Raw genomic sequence first — 19998 nt, forward strand, 5'->3', positions numbered from 1 at the left:
TACCATATTTCTCCTTTCTCTCTTTTTTTGATTTATAAATTATTTAAGCTCTTCTATGAGCTTTGGAATGTGAATCAAGCTCATAGCCACATTTGAGACTTCCCTTGTGAGTGTTTTTCATTGATTTCTTCTTCCATCATGGCATTGTTTTTATCATCTTTATCTGCAAAGCAGTTTTCTGTAGTGAGTACTCTTTTACCTTTTTCCTCGTCTTTGTTGTTTGAGCTCTACTCTTCAGGTATAAGGAGAATAGATCTAAGCTTTTTACGCTGGGGCTCGGGTGTGATTTCTGTCTTGCCTTTGGTCAGTATTCTGTCTATGCTATACAGGACTTGTTTTTGCAGAGTTTTATATCCTCCTTTGTGTCCAGGTTCTGACTGAGAGTGATTCATTCCTTACACAGTTTATCTTTTGCCCAGGTGTTCCTAGGGTCCAAATTTTGTTTGGGGTCCTGACCTCCCTCCACCCCTTCTGGCTTGCTAACTAGCTGCTAGAAACCTCTGCTGACAAGCTGTGGGGAACTGGACTGCATTGTGGCTAAAATCCTTCCACTGACTTTCCTTTCCCCCCGGCCTCTTGGCTTTAATCCCCCCCCCCCCACCTCCAAGAGACACACCTTCACTGAAGATCCTCCATGGTGTTTAACATTGAAAACTTCTTTGGATCTTTTCTTTTTCTTGCTGGGATTTATACCTTGAATGTAAGTTCAAAGGTTTCATTTATCTTTGGCAGGGAAAAGCTCTGAGAGCATGTTAGCTTCATGCCATCATCTTGGCTCCATCCCAGAAGTCCCCATATTAGGATTTGAAACTAGGACTTTATTAAAGAAAATTCTACATTTTATCATCTTTTTTCATCATTACCATCAACAAGGCATTCCAAACCCTTAAACATTATTTCTACCTGTTGTAATCAAATTCTGCTTATAGGATGTTCAACTTCTTTGCCTCCACTGATGTCTCACCAGAATCCACAAAAATCCACAAAATCTATTTTGAATTATTATATTCTATTATGTAAGATTACACTGCTCCTACTTTCGTTTCTATTTTCATAGTGTGTTCTATTCTGTGTTACATTATTGATAGTGTAATACAGTTCTGGGAAACTGACAACTCTGCACAAATCCTTAGACTAAAATCCAGTAGTGCTCTTACAGACCTCTACTTAATTGCAATAAGACTTACCTTAAAACATTACATGAAACGTTATCCCTGAAGTCAACATTTCAATGGACAATTTTCTTTTATCTCTGAGATGTTCCCAGTACAACATGACTTATAGAATAATGTAACCAAAAAGTATCTTTATCTGCAATTCCTGACCAGTACAAATGAGTTTTGCTACCTTGAGTTGTATAAGGATATAATAGATTCTTAAAAAAACATTTATTGATTGATTAATAAAGCTATAAGTGCAATTCATTAATCTAATAGTATAAGGATTACCTCAGGTTGAATTTACAACATAGATAGCCTCCAAAAATACTGAACTAAAATTTGAAATATATTATAAGTGAGAGATCACAAAGGGATATACAATAATCACTAACATTCCTATGTTGCTTAGCATGTGCCATAGAAGATACTAATTACTTTCGATATATAATCTCATTTAATCCTCTCAACAAATCTGAGAGGTAAGTACATTTGTGGTATCCACTTAAGTAGCAAGATAACTGAGTTTAAAAAAAAAGGTAAGCTGCCTCACCCTGGGTCACATAGCTAGTAGCATTTGAGGACAGATTTAGATTAATAACTTCCTGATTTTATGCTCAATCTTGTATCCACTGTGGCACATGTCTACTTGTCTCCTGGTTATTTGGCTATTACAGGAATGAACTGACTTTTTGCTTCATTTAAAAAATTGGAAATTCTTCAGGGTAACATTTTTTAAGAGTGTACCTTGCACTGCTTTAGTATAGAACCTATAATAAATATAATTCTTAAATAGTATCAGAAACATTATGGGCTTGCTGATCTACTCATCTAAATATGGTGAATGATAATTGTCAAATAAGCATTTTTAACTGTAAGGTAGAAATGTAGAAAAATGCTTCTCTTCACATGATCTCTCCCCCATACCCCTCCTTGAATAATATCATAAAACAGTCCTGAAGCAGGAACCACAAAAGGATGGCATGGAATAGTTTTTCTAGTGAAAGAAAACTTAGAAAGGAAGCAGGAAAGTTGTCTAGCACCTGGGTAAGAGTGGAGCACAGTCAAGCACAGTCAACACTAACACAGATGCAGGCCTTAAAAAGCAGAAGAGACTAGGAGAATCACTGAATTAGCAACGTTAACTACTACACAGAGGGTAAGAGGGTCAAACCAAAGATCAGCACAAAGGTAGCACCTGATTGCTTTTCCCATTCTTATATCTGGATTTCAGTCATGATGACAGTCCCAGGGTGAGGAGGACCACTAGGACACCTGTGCTTGTGGCTTAAGTTGGACAGACACTGATGTCACAATTTCATGAAAGAAAGGAGAGCTGGAGGCTACTCACAGAGGAGAAAAAAATTTAGTACAGTGGTTAAACGCAAGTATCCTTTTGTAACACTTTGGAAGAACCTAAAGCTGACAGGTCACTAAAAGTGTCTCTGAAAACAAACTGCACAACATCCTAAAAGCTTGTGCATCCTCCAATCTCGAAACAGATACCCAACTTTATGAAGCATAAAACTGTCAAAACCATGGCAAAATGAATAAATAACATCTTATATACTATTTTGAAAAAAATAAAATGCACAGTTACAAGTTAGCAAAATCAAATTTCCTTCATGCAAAACCTGTGAAAAAAGTATAAATTCATCTCAGATCATCAAAGAACTTATAAAAAGACCAGGCCAATTGGTAAAAGAAGTACAAGTAATCAACGATGAAAAGAATACATTAAAAAGTAATACATGTTACCCATCAATTGGGTAATAGCAGAACAAGTCATGGTATATAAATACTACGGAATATTGTTCTATAAGAATCCATAAATATTTAGACTTTAGAGAAGCATGGAATGACTTAGAGGATTTGATGCTGAGCAAAGGGAGCAGAACCAAGAGAACAATGTAAACATTAACAACAACATTGTAAGATGATCAACCTTGATGGAAGCAGCTCCACTCAGCAGTTCAGAAAGCTAGGACTACTGTATTTGACCAATTATGGGAAATGTTATACTCAATTAAAGGAAGAAAACCAAAACAAGACAAAACAAATACCAACCCTTCGGAATCTGATGAACACTTTATAAAAATTATTTCTTAGGTATTCCTTTCCCTTAATCCTACTCCTCATATCAAAAATGATTAATCTGTAAACATGTTTAGAAAAAAAATGTGCATGTATGGGGCAGCTAGGTAGTGCAATGGATAGAGCATCAGTCCTGGAGTCAGGAGGAGCTGAGTTCAAATCTGACCTCAGACACTTAATGATTGCCTAACTGTCTGACTGTGGGCAAATCACTTAACCCCATTGCCTCAAATAAAATTTGTAAAAATATGTATAATGCTAACCTGACTGTTTGATGCTAAGGAGAGAGGGGTGAGAAGGGAGAGTGGAAGGAAATTTTGCATACATGTATATAAGAATGAAAAATAAATGTATAAATAAAAATTTAAAAAGTAACAAATGCTTTTTAACGTCAAATGAATCAAATTTCGGGAAAAGGCACTAAAACAAATGAAAGTATTTTTCAAATGGAAAATTAAGTAGAAGTCCTAAATAAAGTCCATAAAAATTAGAATGGAGCAAATGGGAGTTGATATCTTCATGAGAAATCAAGAACATAGTAAAAGAAAACCCAAAAAGAGTGAAAAATCATTTTGTACAAACAATTTTGCAAAAACAATTTACCTGGAAAATAGATTTTGGAGAACTTGGAATATGTTATAAGGAAAGATTAAGAGCCAAAAAGAAAATTTGACTTTCAAATACAGGTCTCAAGAGAAACACAGAAAGGTAAACAGGGAAAGAATATCTTAGGCAGTTAATAAGGCTAAATTGCTTACATTCCTACATGTGAATGTTATTTATACCATAAGAATTTTCTCATTACTAGTGCACATAGAAATAATATGGACAGAGGGGGTGGATGTTAGTTAAATCTGAAAGGATTATATCTTTGAAAAAAGGATTATATCTTTTAGAAAAATATATCCTAAAAAATACCTTTACTCTTCTAAGAATTGGCTCAAAGAAGGAATAGCATACATAGTTAATTGGGTAGAGAAATCTATCTTTCTCTCTGGGATAGTAGAAGAGTCAGGGGATAAAATATGGGAGAGAATAATGGAAGGTCAGAAAGATTGGGGTAGGCGTAGTCAGAAGTAAAATTTTTGTGGGGGAGAGAGCAGAAAGAAATCAGAATGAGCAGTGTATAAGAAAATGAAATTCTTATATGAGTAAGTTCACTTGAGCCTGTATGAGAACATGTCCTTCCCCCACTGGAACATGTCCTATGTGATTTGACTGCGTTCTTAGAGTCCCAGGAACTAGCCATTCCTTGGAACATAAACAGTACTGAAAAGAACTGGCTATTCTCACAGTACTGACCTTAATTATGTTGTGTCTTGCAGCCCCATATGACATCTTCCTAACATCAAAACATTTACTGACTTTCTACGTTCTTAAGAACTCTGAGATCCTTTCCAATTGAGTTTGGCAACAAACCTTTGTTCTCCCCTAATAAATATCCTAAGACTGCAATCATTCATTATGAAGAAGAAGAAGGAGGAGCAGAAGAAAGGGAATCCCACCCATGGAGAAGACATTCTACCTTTAACTTTCCCATTTGGGACTTGTGGCTGTCAAACCAGAATTATCCAGTCAAACTGATTAAGAGTTGGTGCTCCCCCCGAATTGGTGATGTTTCTTTCTCTTTCTCTTATACTTTTGTTATAGTATTAATAATCTTTTGTCATATATATATATTATTTGCTATATAGAATATTATTGTAAGCAAACTATTCCTTGCATTATTAAAATACTTTCATTTTCAACTGTGTGAGAGCGTCATTTACAGGAAGGAATCCTAATCTCATTAAAATCACAATACAGCAGGGAACAAGTTTCTGTGACATAGATCTCCTTTCTAATCCACATAGAGAACTGAGATGAATTTTCAAAAGTAGAGTCATTCCTCAATTGTTCAATCACCAAAGATATGAACAATTTTCATATGACATCATCAGATATATCTATAGTCATTTGAAAAAATATGTTCTTATCCCTTATTGATTGGAAAAATGCAAATTAAAATAATTATGAGATATTACCTCATATCCATTAAAGAGGTTAATAAGCCAGAAAAGGAAAATGACAAATATTTGAGAAAATGTGAAAAAACTGGCATGTTAATACATTAATGTTGTTGTTGGAGTTGTGAACTGATTCAGCTATTCTATAGAGTAGCCCAAAGGGACATCAAATCATGAATTCCCTTTGATCTAACAATTACACTCTTAGATTTATAGTCCAAAAGAGATTAAAAAAAGGAAAAGATTATACACACATTCACACACACGCAACATTTATATATTTATATATACAATATACAATCAAAAACACATATATGCATATATATATATAAATAAAAGCTGATTCATATATATATATATATATTTATATGTCAGTTCTTTGTTACAAGTAACAAAGAATTGAAAATTGAGAGGATGCCTATTAATTAGCAAATATCTGAAGAAACTGTGGTATGTGTTAGAATACTCTTGTGCTATAAGAAATGATGAGTGGGATGTTCTCAGAAAAATCTGGAATGGCTAATGAGCTATAACAAAATTAAAAGTACTTTGTACAAAACAACAGTAATATTGTAAGATAATCAGTAATAAGTGCTTAGGTTTTCTTACTAATTCAATGATCCAAGAAAACTCCCAAGAACTCACGATGTAAAATACCCAGAGAAAGAACTGATAGTGTTTGAATACAGATTGAAGTATACCATTTTTTTCAATTTTTTTTATTTTCCTTGAGGTTTTTTCTTAATCTATGTTTGCCTTCATAATATGACAATTATTAAAATGTTTTGCATGACATAATTTGTATAACCTGGATTGACTTGTCTTCTCAATGGGATGTGGGCTGGTTGAGATCGGAGAGAAGGGAGAGAATTTTGAATTCAAAGCTTTAAAATTTATATTAAAGTTATCTTTACATATTGCTGGTTGAAATTAAGATGCTAAGTAAGTTTGAAGAACAAATAAAATTTTAGTTTCTTTGGTGTCAATACTATGAGCAATGAAAATTCATATTTTAACAATCTACATCTTGGAATAGAACTCTCAAAGCTTTTTGAGTTGTTTCATCACTTTGCATTGACAAGTAGGTGGCAATATTGCTCTCTCTATTTATTTTGAGATTAATTCAACATAGAAAAGGAAGAGGCATAATTATCAATAGGAACCTTTTCTTTGAGAGTTTTTTCTTTGTTTGTTTTTTTATTTGTTTTGTGAATGAATAAGGTGGCCTTGCTCACTATCATTAGACATAAATTATATGTTCAATAGATTTACAGATTACAAAATCTCCCTGTTTTTTCATTTAATTCCTATTTCATTTCTTCCTTTGTAACCACATGATTTCTATTAAAATTAATGGAAATGCTTATGAAATTCTCCTTATGAATCCTTCTTATGAAATCATTGGGAAGAGCTCATGAACCATTTATAAAACTTGCAAAATATCTGTCACATTTAATCAGGGTCAGAATAATTCACTATACTTATGTCCTTGTTAAATTTTCCCTTTATTTTTTTAATCTTATATGCTGCACTTGAATAAATCATTTATGATGCTAAGCACAGGGGAAATTGGGGAAATTGAGGCAAATAGAGTTAACTGATATGCCCAGATGTACACAGACATTTAGAACCTGAGGTAAAATTTGAATCCATGTAGATCAGTCTTCCTGACTGCAAGACTGGTCTATCTACTGAATAACCTCAGAACCATGCTCCAATAACCATAATTCTAACAAATTAAGGTTTGTTTTGTTCAATAAATAGTCATTTCCCCTATCTGAAAAAATGCAGATATATGTATATGTGTGTTGGTAAGCATATATATGTATCTATATACATAAATATTGTATATGCATATGTGCATTCTCATGTGTTTTCAAGAAAATGTGATTAGATATATAAATGAAATTACTTCAAAAAGGAAACAAATAAAATATATTAATTTAATATAATATAACACTAAAAGGATTAATGAGATAAATTCTTGCCTCCTACACAGCAGAAAGACTTGCTGGTTTATTGTCACATTTTATATGTACTTGAGACATGTTTCTCCAACAATAATCAACGCATCTGTGATACTGGTATAGGCATTGCTTCTAGTGACTCAGATCTCAACTTATCCATGTCTGATGATGTCATATGACCCTGATTAGACTATTTCATTAAGGATGCAGTTCCAGTGGGGATACAGTATACATGAAAAAGCCTTTCATTATATTCATCAATATAACAAACATCATTATTGTCCCCAATTTATAATTGATGAAAATCAATGGTTCAATGACTTTCCTTAGTTAATAACTAACTTAGGTCATCCTGACTCCATCCATTGCTCTATCTACTATAACAGTGGACTGTCACAATGTATTCAAGAGACTACCAGCCTTAAGCCAGCAAAGACTGGGGTAAAATTCATTGTCTAACACATGCTTGTTATGTGACAGGCTGATCATTTAACCAACCTCCTTAATACTCTAGGAAAAGACATATTAAACACTGAAACCCACTAAGGGAAATGGGTTAAAATATAATTGGTAATTATTTAACAATACAAATAAAAATATAATAGAACCTAGATTATACAAACGTGTGGTTTTCTAAGTCAGGATTGCACATGATATTTATATTTGGTCTTGTGGCCCCATTTCCTTTTGTTAAATTTTCTTTAATTTATTTATGTTTGAATTGTACAATTTTCCCCCAATCTTGCTTCCCTACCCCCAGCCCCCACAGAAGTCAGTCTGTAGTTTTTACATTGTTTCCATACCATACATTGATGCAAATTGAATGTTTTGAGAGAGAAATCATTCCTTTGCGAAAAAATAAAGTATAAGAGATAGCAAAATTACACAATAAGAAAAGTTCTTTTTTTTGATTAGAGGTTATAAAATTTTTGGTCTTTGTTCAAACTATGCAACTCTTTTCCTGCATAAAAATGGTATTCTCCATTGCAGATACCCCCAAATTGTCCCTAACTGTTGCACTGGTGAAATGAGAAAGTCCATTAAGATTGTTTATCAACCTCATGTTGATGTTATGATACACAATGTTCTTTTAGTTTGGCTTATCTCACTCAACATCAGTTCATATAAATCCTTCCAGGCTACTCTGAATTCCTATTTCTCCAGGTTTCTAAGAGAACAATAGTGTTCCATAACATACATAAACCACAGTTTATTCAGTCATTCCCCAGCTTAAGGACATTCATTCAAGATCAAGTTCTTTGCCACTACAAACAGTTGTTATGAATAATTTTTATATAAGTTATATCTTTACCATTTTCATGGACCCAGTAGTGGTATTGCTGGATCGAAGGGTATGTATATATATATATATATATATATATATATATATATATATATATGTTGTCTTTTGGACATAATTCCAAATTGCTCCACCAATAATGCATTAGTGGCCCAGATTTCCCATATCCCTTCCAATATTGATCATTATACTTTCTGATCATATAGGCCAGTCTGAGAGGTATGAAGTGGCCACTCAGAGATGATTTAATTTGCATTTCTCTACTAAGCAATGAGTTAGAGCAATTTTTCATATTAATATGGATCACTTTGATCTCCTCATATGTGAATTGCCTTTGCATATCCTTTGACCATTTGTCAATTGGGGAATGACTTGTTTTTTTCCTAAATTTGACTCAGTTCTCTATATATTTTAGAAATGAGTCCTTTGTCAGAAATTCTAGTTGCAAAAATTGTTTCCCAATTTACTACTTTTTTATATTAGCTACAGTACATTTGTCTGTGCAAAAGTTATTTATATTAATGTAATCAAAATTGTCTAGTTTGTGTTTAATGATGTTCACCATCTCTTCCTTGATCATAAGATCTGACAGGTAAACTATTCCATACTTTCTCCTACCCCCGCCCCCAGGGCACTAAAACATTTGTTAAGTAAAGGCTGAATTCAATTTAACCCTGATTTATTTAACTATAAGAATCTCAAAGTGCTTTAAGTATTGTGTTTCTCTGAAATTCTCAATAAAGAGCTTTACAGTTGATTGTAAGTTTTGGGGGACATTGAGGCAGGACTGCCCAGTTTGTTATGCCCTTGTCAGAAAAAATGCTGATTTGTGAGCAACAGCAGAATTAAAGTCAGTCAAAGGCAACTGAGACACTTAAATTTATAGGAAACACCCTTGCATCTCATAAGGGCTTTTTGTCTTAAATATAGTGATGTCATCTTAGTCCTCTTCATTGGAGAGACAAGACCTAACTATACCCATATCTCCTAAGTTCACTCTCTTCAAGTATATTCGACTCTATTTATTTTAAGAGAAGTAAAATTATCAAGACTTAAAAGTATTGTATCTTCCTTTTTTGGACTGTATACAATTTCATGGTCTTGACTAACATTTGTTTTGGTTTTTTCCTTCCCCTTTTCATTTACCTTTTTATGCATCTCTTGAATTGTGTATTTGACAATTGAATTCTCCATTCAGTGCTGGTCTTGGCATCAGGAAATTGTGGAAACTCTCTATTTCATTGCACAGTCAGCTGTCTTTTCCCCTGATATTATATGCTAAATTTTGGAGTGTAGTAAATTCTTGGTTGCAATCCCAGACCCTTTGTCATCCAAAATATAGTATTCTAGGTCCTCCAGTCTGTTGCTGTTGAGGTTCATAGGTTCTGTGTGAATCTAATAGTTTTTCTTTTGATTTTAAATTGTTTCCTTTTTGTTGCTTGCAGTAACTTCTCCTTTATTTGAGAACTCTGGAATTTGACTATAACAGCCCTTGGAGTTTTTACCTTGAAGTCTCTTTCTGGAGGAGTTCTGTGTATTATTTCTAAGACTATATTGCCTTTTTGTTCAGTTTGTAGAATTTTCCCTGATTATTTCCTGCATGATATTTTCTAGGTTCTTTTTTTTTTTTTTTTGATCTAGGCTTTCTGGTAGTCTGATGTTCAGTAAATTATTTCTAGTGGATCTATTTTCCGGGTCATTTGTTCTTGCTAAAAGGTACTTTTGTTTTCTTCAATTTTTTCAGTCTTTTTTTAATTTTGTTTGATGGAATTTTGTATTCTCATAGATATATTGGTTTGTATTTCTTAAATTCTAAATCTTAGTGTTTTATTTTCTTCCATTAACTTTTGTATTTCCTTTTCCATTTTGGGTATTTTTGCTTTTGAAGCAGTTGGGTTTTGGGGGCAATTTTTCATAATTTTTTTGTCATGACTTTCATTTCTTTTTTTCCATTTTTCATTTTACTCTCTTCTTTGGTTTTTAAATTCTTTTCTAAGTTCTTCTATGAGCTTTTAGATTTGAGTCTATTTCATAGACTCTTTTGAGACTTCTGTAATTTTTCACTGATTTCTTCTCTCAACATGGCATAGTTTTCATCTTTATCTGCAAAGTAATTTTCTATAATGAGGGCTCTTTTAGCTTTTTTGTTCATCTTTATTGTTTGAGCTCTGCTCATGGGGTATAGGGAGTATAGATCCAAGTTTTTTATGCTGGGTCTGGGGTCTGATTCCTGGTTCTTGTTTTGTCATTGGACAAGATGTTTCCTATGTAGTCCAGGCCTTGCCTTTGCAGAGATTTATTTTTATTTTTCATATATATATATATATATATATATATATATATATATATATATATGTATATACATATGTATTTATCTTTATATACATACCTTTATACACACACACATGTATATGCATATGCACATATATGCATGTGTACACACACACACACACACACACACACACACACACATATATATATATATATATATATATATATATATATATATATATATATATTTAAGTTCTGCCCAAGAAGTAGTTTGTTCCCAACTCATTCCTGACTTTTCCCTCTTTGTTCCCAGGCTTCAGACTTTGTTGTGGGGTCCTTTACTGTTGTCAAAATTTTAGGACCTGGACTGCTGTGAATAAAAATTGTGACTGTAACTAAAAATCTCCCACTGATTTCCCGCTTTCCCACCTAGGTGGGCTTTACTTTCCCTTTTCCTCCAAAGAGACACACATTCAATGAAGATCATTCTCAATGTCTACTGTTGATAACTTCTTTGGAGCTTCTGTTTTTCTTGGTGGAATTTGTAGCTTGAATGTCAGTGCAGAGGCTTCATTTAGCTTTTGTAGGGGAAAGCTCTAGGAGTATCTTAGCTTCAAACTGCCCTCTTAGGTCTTCCCCAAAAGTCTCCTCTCATGATTTCTTTTATTTTTAAGGTTTTTTGCAAAACAGTGGGGTTAAGTGGCTTGCCCAAGGCCACATGGCCAGATTTAAACTCAGGTACACCTGACTCCAGGGTTGGTGATCTCACGATTTCTTAAAAATCCAATAGTACACAATTACATTCATATACCATAATTGTGCAGTCTAATTTCAATTGATGGGCATCTCCTCAATTTCCAATTCTTGCCACGACAAAGAGAGATAATTATAAATATTTTTATACATGTAGGTCTTCTTCACATTTTAATGATCTCTTTGGGATATAAATCCACTAGTGGTAACAATGGATCTAAGGATAGGACCAGTTTTTGTATCTTTTTCATCTTGTTCCAAATTGTTCTCTAGAATGATTGTATCAGTTCACACCACCACTAAGAGTAACTTAGTGTCCTGGTTTTCACATGTTCTCTTCAGCATTTATCAATTACCACATTCTTTCTTTCTTCTCCAAAGGTCTAGCATATCTAACTGTTATAAAATTCTGTTTACCCTCTTAACCTTCTTGCTTATTTTGTGCAAGATTGATCTAATTCTGAGAGGGAGGATTTGCCCCCCCCATATATAATTTTCTATGTGTCTTATTGTAACTCTTTTAGATTCTCTTCTAAGAATCCGGATGCTATATCACTTGTGTGTTTTCTTTAATATGGATCTATATTTATTTATTTATTTATTTTTCTTTTTTTGCAAGGCAGTGGGTTTAAGTGGCTTGCCCAAGGCCACACGGCTAGGTAATTATTAAAAGTCTGAGGTCAGATTTGAACCCAGGTACTCCTGATTCCAAGGCCAGTGCTCCATTCACTGTGTCACCTCGCCACCCCTATATTCATATTTTTATTGTTTTGGTTTATTCATTTTTATATTATTACAATAATCTTGTTGTGAAAATAAACATATGTTCCCTACCCCCCACCCCAAATAAAGATAGAGAAACCTCAAGACAAATGAAGTGAGAGGAAAAGAAAGTGCATTTAAGTCTGTATTCTGATTCCATTGGCTCTGTTTCTGGGAGGAGTTCTCTTCTTTATCATATCTATCAGAGAAGTTGCTTCAATAATTTCTTGCACAGTTGCTATTGTGAACTGTATTTCCCTCCATTCTATTACTCTCCACTCCCATTTATTCTTTTCTATCTTTCATTTCATCCTGTCCCTGCTCAGAAGCATGCTGTAACTGAGTATCTTGTCCCATGATCTGCCCTTTCTTCTATCACCAACTCCCCTCTCCCATCCACTGTCCCCCTTATTCCATCCCTTTCCTCTCATTTTTCTTTAGGGCAAAATAGATTTTTATACCCTTTTGAGTGTGTGAATGTTATTTGTTCACTGAGTCATTTCTGATGAGAATAAAGACTCACTCATTCTGCCTCACCTTCCCTCCTTCCACTCCATTGCAAAAGCTTTTACTTGACTCTTTAATGTGAAATAGCCTGTTCTACCTCTCCTTTCCCTGTCTTCCTGTACTTTCCTTTTTCACCCATTGACTCCATCTTCAAATTATAATATACCATTATATTCAACTTCCTTCTGTAACTTGTCTGTATATACTCCTTGTAACTGCTCTTATAAATGAGAAGGTTCATATGAGGCATCAGTATCTTCATCCCATGCAGGAATAATAGAAATTCAATATCATTAAATCCATCATAATTTGTCCTTCCTGTCCACCCTCTCTATGCCTCATCTGAGTCCTGTATTTGGAGAACAAACTTTCTGTTCAGTTCTGGTCTTTTCAACAGGAAAGTCTGAAACTTCCCTAATTCACTGCAAGTCCATCTTTTCACCTGAAAGAATACATTCAGTTTTGTTGGGTATTTGATTCTCAGTTGTAAATCAAGCTCTTTTACCTTCTGGAATATTATATTCCAAGCACTATAAGTCCTTAATGTAGATCCTGCCAAATATTTTATAAACCTGTGTGAATTGTCATGGTCATTGAACTGTTACTTTCTGGTGGTTAGAGGTATTTTCTTTTTGACTTGAAAGGTTTGGATTTTGGCAATAAAAACCCTGGGAATTTTTTATTTTTTTTGGGAGGGGTATCTCTTTCAGGAGCTGATCGGTAGATTGCATCAATTTCTATTTTACCCTTTGCTTCTAGGTACTCATGATAAGTTTGCTATATTATTTCTTGAAAAAAAAATGAAACCTAGGCTCTTTTTCTGGTCATGACTTTCAGATAGCCCAACTTTTTTTGAAAGGCAAACGGGGTTAAGTGGCTTGCCCAAGGCCACACAGCTAGGTAATTATTAAGTGTCTGAGACTGGATTTGAACCCAACTCCAGGGCTGGTGCTTTAACCACTACACCACCTAGCTGCCCAAGATGCACCCAATTATTTTTAAATTCTCTTTTCTGGATTTGTTTTCCAGATCAGTTGTTTGTCCAATGAAATGTTTCACATTTTCTTTTAGTTTTTCAATATTTTACTATTGTTGTATTATTTGTTGATTTCTCACAAAGCAATCAGCTTCCTTTTATCTCCTTTTCAAACTCCTTTTCATGGCAGTCTTCTCCTCATTTGCCTTTTAAGCTTTTTTTTTCCCATTTGACCTAACCTTCACTTTTTTCTGAAGTAATTTTTTTGTATTTCCTTCAGCAAGCTACTCATTTGGTTTTCATGATTTATCTGCACTGCTCTCCTTTATCTTCCCAATTTTTCCTCTATCTCCCTTATTTGCTTTTCAAGATATTTTTCTTAACTTGTCCATAACCTGAGTCCATTTCTTATTTCTCTTGGAGACTTTGCATACAGAAGATTCAACTTTGTTATCTTCTGATCCTCCCTGGGACCAAAGTAATTTTCTATAGTCAGGTTCTTCTTTTTCCTCTTGTTTGCTCATTTCCTCAGTCTATGACTGATTTACTGTACTTTCAATGGTAATGCATGTTTTGGAGATGCTCCCTTTGGGACTCCAATTAATTCAACATCTTATGAGAGGCTCTGTCTGCTCTCTTGCCTGTGCTCTGGACTGTGAATGACCCCAAGCCCTCCCCTCTTCCCTGGAGCTGTGAGGTATGTCCCTGTTCCTCTATGCTAGTAGCAGGCCAAAGACTGTGATCTGGATCTGAGTGTGAGCAAAGTAGAAGAGTCCTGCCCAGCTATAGCAGAGAGATCTATGCAGTCTCTTCCCACCCCCTTACTTTCTGTGGGTTGAGAGTTCTGGAAGCTTTGGATGACTCCATAGTTTCTCATCATTGGGCTGCTTCTAGACTGGTGCTGACTCAGGCTACATGTTCACTCTAGCGAGGTAGAGGTCTTTCACTACTCCCTCAAGTCATCACCAGTGATCCCTGGGACAAGAGGTCTATAAACTATTCACTCTGCTATGGACTCAGGCACCCCCAAGGACTCAGACACCCCACAGACTATTCTTGGGAGACTGGAGCTGATTTGCTCTGGTCTAGGTGGCTGCAGCCCAGTTGCACTACAGTTATTTCCAACCCCAGTTCCCAGTGAAACTGCCCTTTCCCATGGATCTTCTAAGTTGCATTGGACTGGATAATTGTATCACTCAATATTTCTGTGGGTTCTGCCCCTCTAAAGTTTGGCTAAAGTCATAATTTGATGGCTTTTGTAATTATTTGAGGATGAATTTCAGGGCATTCCCATCTAGGCTCTGGCCCGTGCTATATCACTTGTTGCATATATGTTCAATATAGATATTACTTCATTGCCTGTGGTACCATCAAGCCGATGCAATTTTCTTCTTTTCTCCCTTTAATTAGATTTCTTTTAACTTTTACCTTTTCTTTTTTGTTTTTTTTTATAAGGCAAATGGGGTTAATTGGCTTGCCCAAGGCCACACAGCTAGTTAATTATTAAGTGTCTGAGACTGGATTTGAACCCAGTTACTCCTGACTCCAGTGCTTTATCCACTGTGCCATCTAGCCACCCTGACTTTTACATTTTCTGAAAGAGGATTGCTGAACCTGCTTTTTATCCTTAATTCAGCTAAAGCATATTTTTTTATTAAAGCCTTTTACTCTTAACCTACATATAACTCAATGCTTCAAATGTATTTTTAACTGTTTTTTTTGCAAGACAATGGGTTCAAAGGATTTGCCAAAGATCACACTCATAGGTAATTATTAGGTGTCTGAGGCAGGATTTGAACTCAGTTCCTCCTGACTCTAGGACCAGTGCTGTAGCCACTGCACCAATTAGCTGCCCTACACAAATGTATTTCTTTTAAGCATCACTTTGGAGAATCCTGGTTTTTAATCCACTCTTTTATGAAAACGTTCATCCTATTTACTTTCGCAGTTATTATTATTAAATCTTTATTTCGTCTATGGCCATACCACCCTGAACACCACCCAATCTCTTTTGATCTCGGAAGCTAAGGAGGGTTGTGCCTTGTTAGTATTTGATGGGAGACCATCTGGGAATACTGGGTGCTGTAGGCTTTAAAAAAATTTTATTTTTCTCTATCCTATCCACCTCCTGTTTGTATATTTCTCTATTCTTTCACCTAATCTCTCTATACCAATGTTTTCTTGTTGCCTGCTGCCTCATTCAATTTTTTCTTCTTTCTAACAACCTCCTTCCCATTTATTCTCCATTTCCCCCTTTTTCTTTCCCCCCTTATGTTTTCCCAGTTTCTTCTTTCAGCTACTTCTTCCCTTTCTTTTTTCCTCCTACTTCCCTGTGGGAAAAGATAAATTTTTAAATTCAATAGGGAATATAAATACCTTATTTGAGTCAAATCTGTTGAAAATGAGATTTATTCTGTACCCCACCCTCCCTTTTTTTCATATACTATTATAGATCTTTTGTGCCTTTTCATGTAATGTTATTTATCCTCTTATGCCTCTGCCCTTTCCTCCCAGTATAATACATTTTTTATTTCTTTATTGTGTTATACCTATATTGTACCCACATCTTCTATTTACTATCTACTGTCTTAATAAAGCTATAATTCTCAGGCATTATATGTAATATAGCATTATGATCATTTTGTACCCACAACCCCTGTCTAATATGCTGCTTTCAACTATTCCAATGAAAATCCAATTCTTCAGAGACATAGGCATCCTTGTAACATAATCACACATTGTGTATAAATATGTTCCTTTCAATTTTCCTAATAGAAATAGTACTCTCAATTGAAGCAAGCCTTATCTCCCCATGGTGGGATGTTAAAAAGTTTAATTTTATTGACTAACAGTTTTATTTTTTTTTCTGTTTATCTTTGTACTCATCTCTTGAGTCTTGTATTTGAAGATCAAACCTTTCTGTTCAGTTCTGCTATTATTATTATTATAAGGTAAATTTGATATTCCTCTTTTCATTGACAATCCAACTTTTCCCCCTTGAAAGAATATGCTGAAAATAGGCAGGGCAGTTGATTATTGGTCATATTCCTAACTCCTTTGCACTCTGGAATATCATATTTAAGGAACTCTTATTCTTTATTGTTGAATCTGTTAAGTTATGCATATTGCTGAATGTTATTCTATGGTATTTAAATTTCCCCTTTTTTGGCTGTTTGCACTGTCACCTTTAGTTAAGAATTCTGAAATTTAATTACAATATTCCTCAGATTTTATTTTGGGATGAGTAGATATTTTTCAAGGACTATTTTGTCTTCTTGTTTTAGAATCTTTTTGAAGGAAAGATAAAGTGAGGAACCAGTCAAAGCCAAAATATTGGCCATGAGATATCAGATGAAAGAATAGAGAAATGTACAAATATCTTAGATGTCAATGTATATTGATAATTTCTTGAAAAATATTGTTCAAACTATTGAAAAAATGATAAGGAAAATGTCAAGGTGAAATTTAATCCAAATAAAAGTATTTTGGTGAAATTTTAGCCATAATTTTCTCAGAGCGAATGTAAATAAAAATTCATTTTTAGTCAGAAAAATGGTTGGTTTTCCCATCTCAGATCTGTTTATTTTAATTAGTTTAAGGAGTCCATTTGTTTTACCTAGCCTAATCACTAATGGGTCATTTTCTCAAACAAACTTAAACTTGTTAAAGACCTGAGATTAAAAAATAAAACAAAACAAAACAGTATTTCCCATTGTAAGTGAGACCATCACCACTTGTTCCATATCTGACTATTGGACCTAGATAGCCCCAGGGGAGATCCTGAGGTTGATGAATTTAATCACCCATTTCTCACTTAAATTCAACTCACTTACATATCACCTTATCACATTCTTGAAGCCTTGTCTTCTTTGAGCCTGAAGAATAAACAACAAATAATGATCAAGTGAAATCAGTATAAAATATAAGTCCTTAGTATTGTAACCAGTACTTGTTCTTTTTCTTCTTCTTCTTGGTTTTCTTCTTTTTGTTTTGGTTCTTCCTTTTGTTCTTGCTCTTGTTGTTGTTGTTGTTATTCTTGTTATTCTTCTCATTCATGTTCTTGTTCTTCTTGTTCTTGTTCTTATTCTTGTTCTTGTTCTTTTTCTTGCTCTTCTTCCCATTCTTCTTATTCTCCTCCTCCTCTTCTTCTTCTTCACCTTCTTCCCTTCCAAAGTTCCAAATGTTTTATTGCTACATAGTTAGGCCATAGGACTATTAAATCTTTCTCTTTACTCAGTGTATGTTTATGTTCCTTAGTTATAGGGCAATTGAACTGTAATTTAGTATTGATGCATATGATTATAATATAATATGCTTCAATATAGTTTGTGATTAATGGCAAAGATTATGAAATGTCTATTGAAGCAGAAAAATGTTTTAATTGTATCACCAAGTCTAATTTTGAGATATTTTTAAGATTTTTAAAAATGTATTTATTTTTGAATTTTACAATTTTTGCCCAAATCTTGCTTCCCTCCCCAACCTCCACAGAAGGCAGCCTATTAGTCTTTACATTGTTTCTATGCTTTAGATGGATCTAAATTTATGCTTTAGATGGATCTAAATTGAATGTATTGAGAGAGAAATCAAATCCTTTAGGAAAAAAAAATAAAATATAAGAGATAGCAAGATTCCATAATAAGATAAAGGGTTTTTTTTTTGTTCAAATTCCACAATTCTTTCTCTGGATACAGATGGTATTCTCCATTGCAAATATCCCCAAATTGCTCTTGATTGTTGTACTTATGAAAAGAGCAAGTCAGTTAAGGTTGATCATCAACCCCATGTTGCTGTTATAGTATACAATATTCTTCTGGTTTTGTTCATCTCGCTTAGCATCAGTTCATGCAAATTCCTCCAGGCTTTCCCGAATTCCCATTCCTCCTGTTTTCTAATAGAACAATACTTTTGTATAATGTACATATAACACAATTTATTCAGCCTTTCCCCAGTTGATGGATATTCACTCAATTTCCAATTCTTTGCTAACACAAACAGAGCTGCTATGAATATTTTTGTACAATTGCTGTTTATATTCTTTTTCATGATCTCTTCAGAATATAGACCCATTAGTGTTGCTGCTTGGTGAAAGGGTATGCACACTTTTATTGACCTTTGGGTGAAATTCTAAATTGCTCTTCAGAAATTTTGGATGAGTTCACAGTTCCACCAACAATGCATCAGTGTCCTAGATTTCCCACATCTCTTCCAACACTGATCATTGTCCTTGCTGGTCATATTGACCAGTCTGAGAGGTGTGAGGTGGTACCTCAGAGAAGCTTTAATCTTCATTTCTCTCATAATTAATTATTTAGAGCAATTTTTCATATGACTATGGGTAACTTTGATTTCTTCATATGTAAATTGCTTCTGCATATCCTTTGATATTTGTCAATGGGGGAATAGCCTTTTTTTATAAATTTGACTCATTTCTCTATATATTTTAGAAATGAGTCCTTTTTCATAAATGTTAGCTGTAAAAATTGTTTCCCAATTTACTATATTTCTTTTGACCTTGGTTACAGTGGTTTTTGTATGTGAAAAATCCTTTTGATTTAATGTAATCAAAATGATCTAATTTGTTTAAATGATGTTCTTCATCTCTTCCTTGGTCATCAACTGCTTCTCTTTTCATAGATCTGACAGGTAAACCATTCTTTGATCTCCTAGTGTTCTTATAATACTGTCACTTATGTCTAAATTCTTTATCCATTTTGATAATTACTTGGTATGTGGTATGTGATATTGATCAAATTTGAGTTTCTGCTATACTAACTTACAATTTTTCCAACATTTTTTATCTAAAAAAGAGTTTTTATCCCAAAAGCTGGAGCCTGGTTTTATCAAACAGTAGACTACAGCAATCATTTCCTGCTATTGCAACTAGTCTATTCCACTGATCCAACACTCTATTTCTTAGCCAATACCAGACAGTTTTGAAGACAGATACCTTAAAATTTTAGATCTGGCAGGACCAAGCCAACTTCTTTTGCACTTTGTTCATTAAATCCCTGGAAATTCTTGACTTTTTATTTCTCCATATGAATTTACTTATATTTTTTTCTAATTATTAAAGCTGGGGGTTTTTGGATTTTTATGGGTAGGGAATTAAATTAGTGGTTTAATTTAGGTTGAATTGTCATTTTTATTATATTAGCTTGGCCTAATCATAAGCAGTTAATTTTTGCCCAGTTTTTTTTTTACA

At 34.0% G+C, this 19998-nt stretch overlaps 1 pseudogene; it reads left to right on the plus strand.

The window, feature by feature from the left end:
- Positions 1 to 15765: 15765 nt before the first annotated feature.
- Positions 15766 to 15884, plus strand: LOC141503876 (5S ribosomal RNA; annotated as a pseudogene).
- Positions 15885 to 19998: the final 4114 nt, after the last annotated feature.

Source organism: Macrotis lagotis, chromosome X (assembly GCF_037893015.1).
Source record: "Macrotis lagotis isolate mMagLag1 chromosome X, bilby.v1.9.chrom.fasta, whole genome shotgun sequence".
NCBI lineage: Eukaryota > Metazoa > Chordata > Mammalia > Peramelemorphia > Peramelidae > Macrotis > Macrotis lagotis.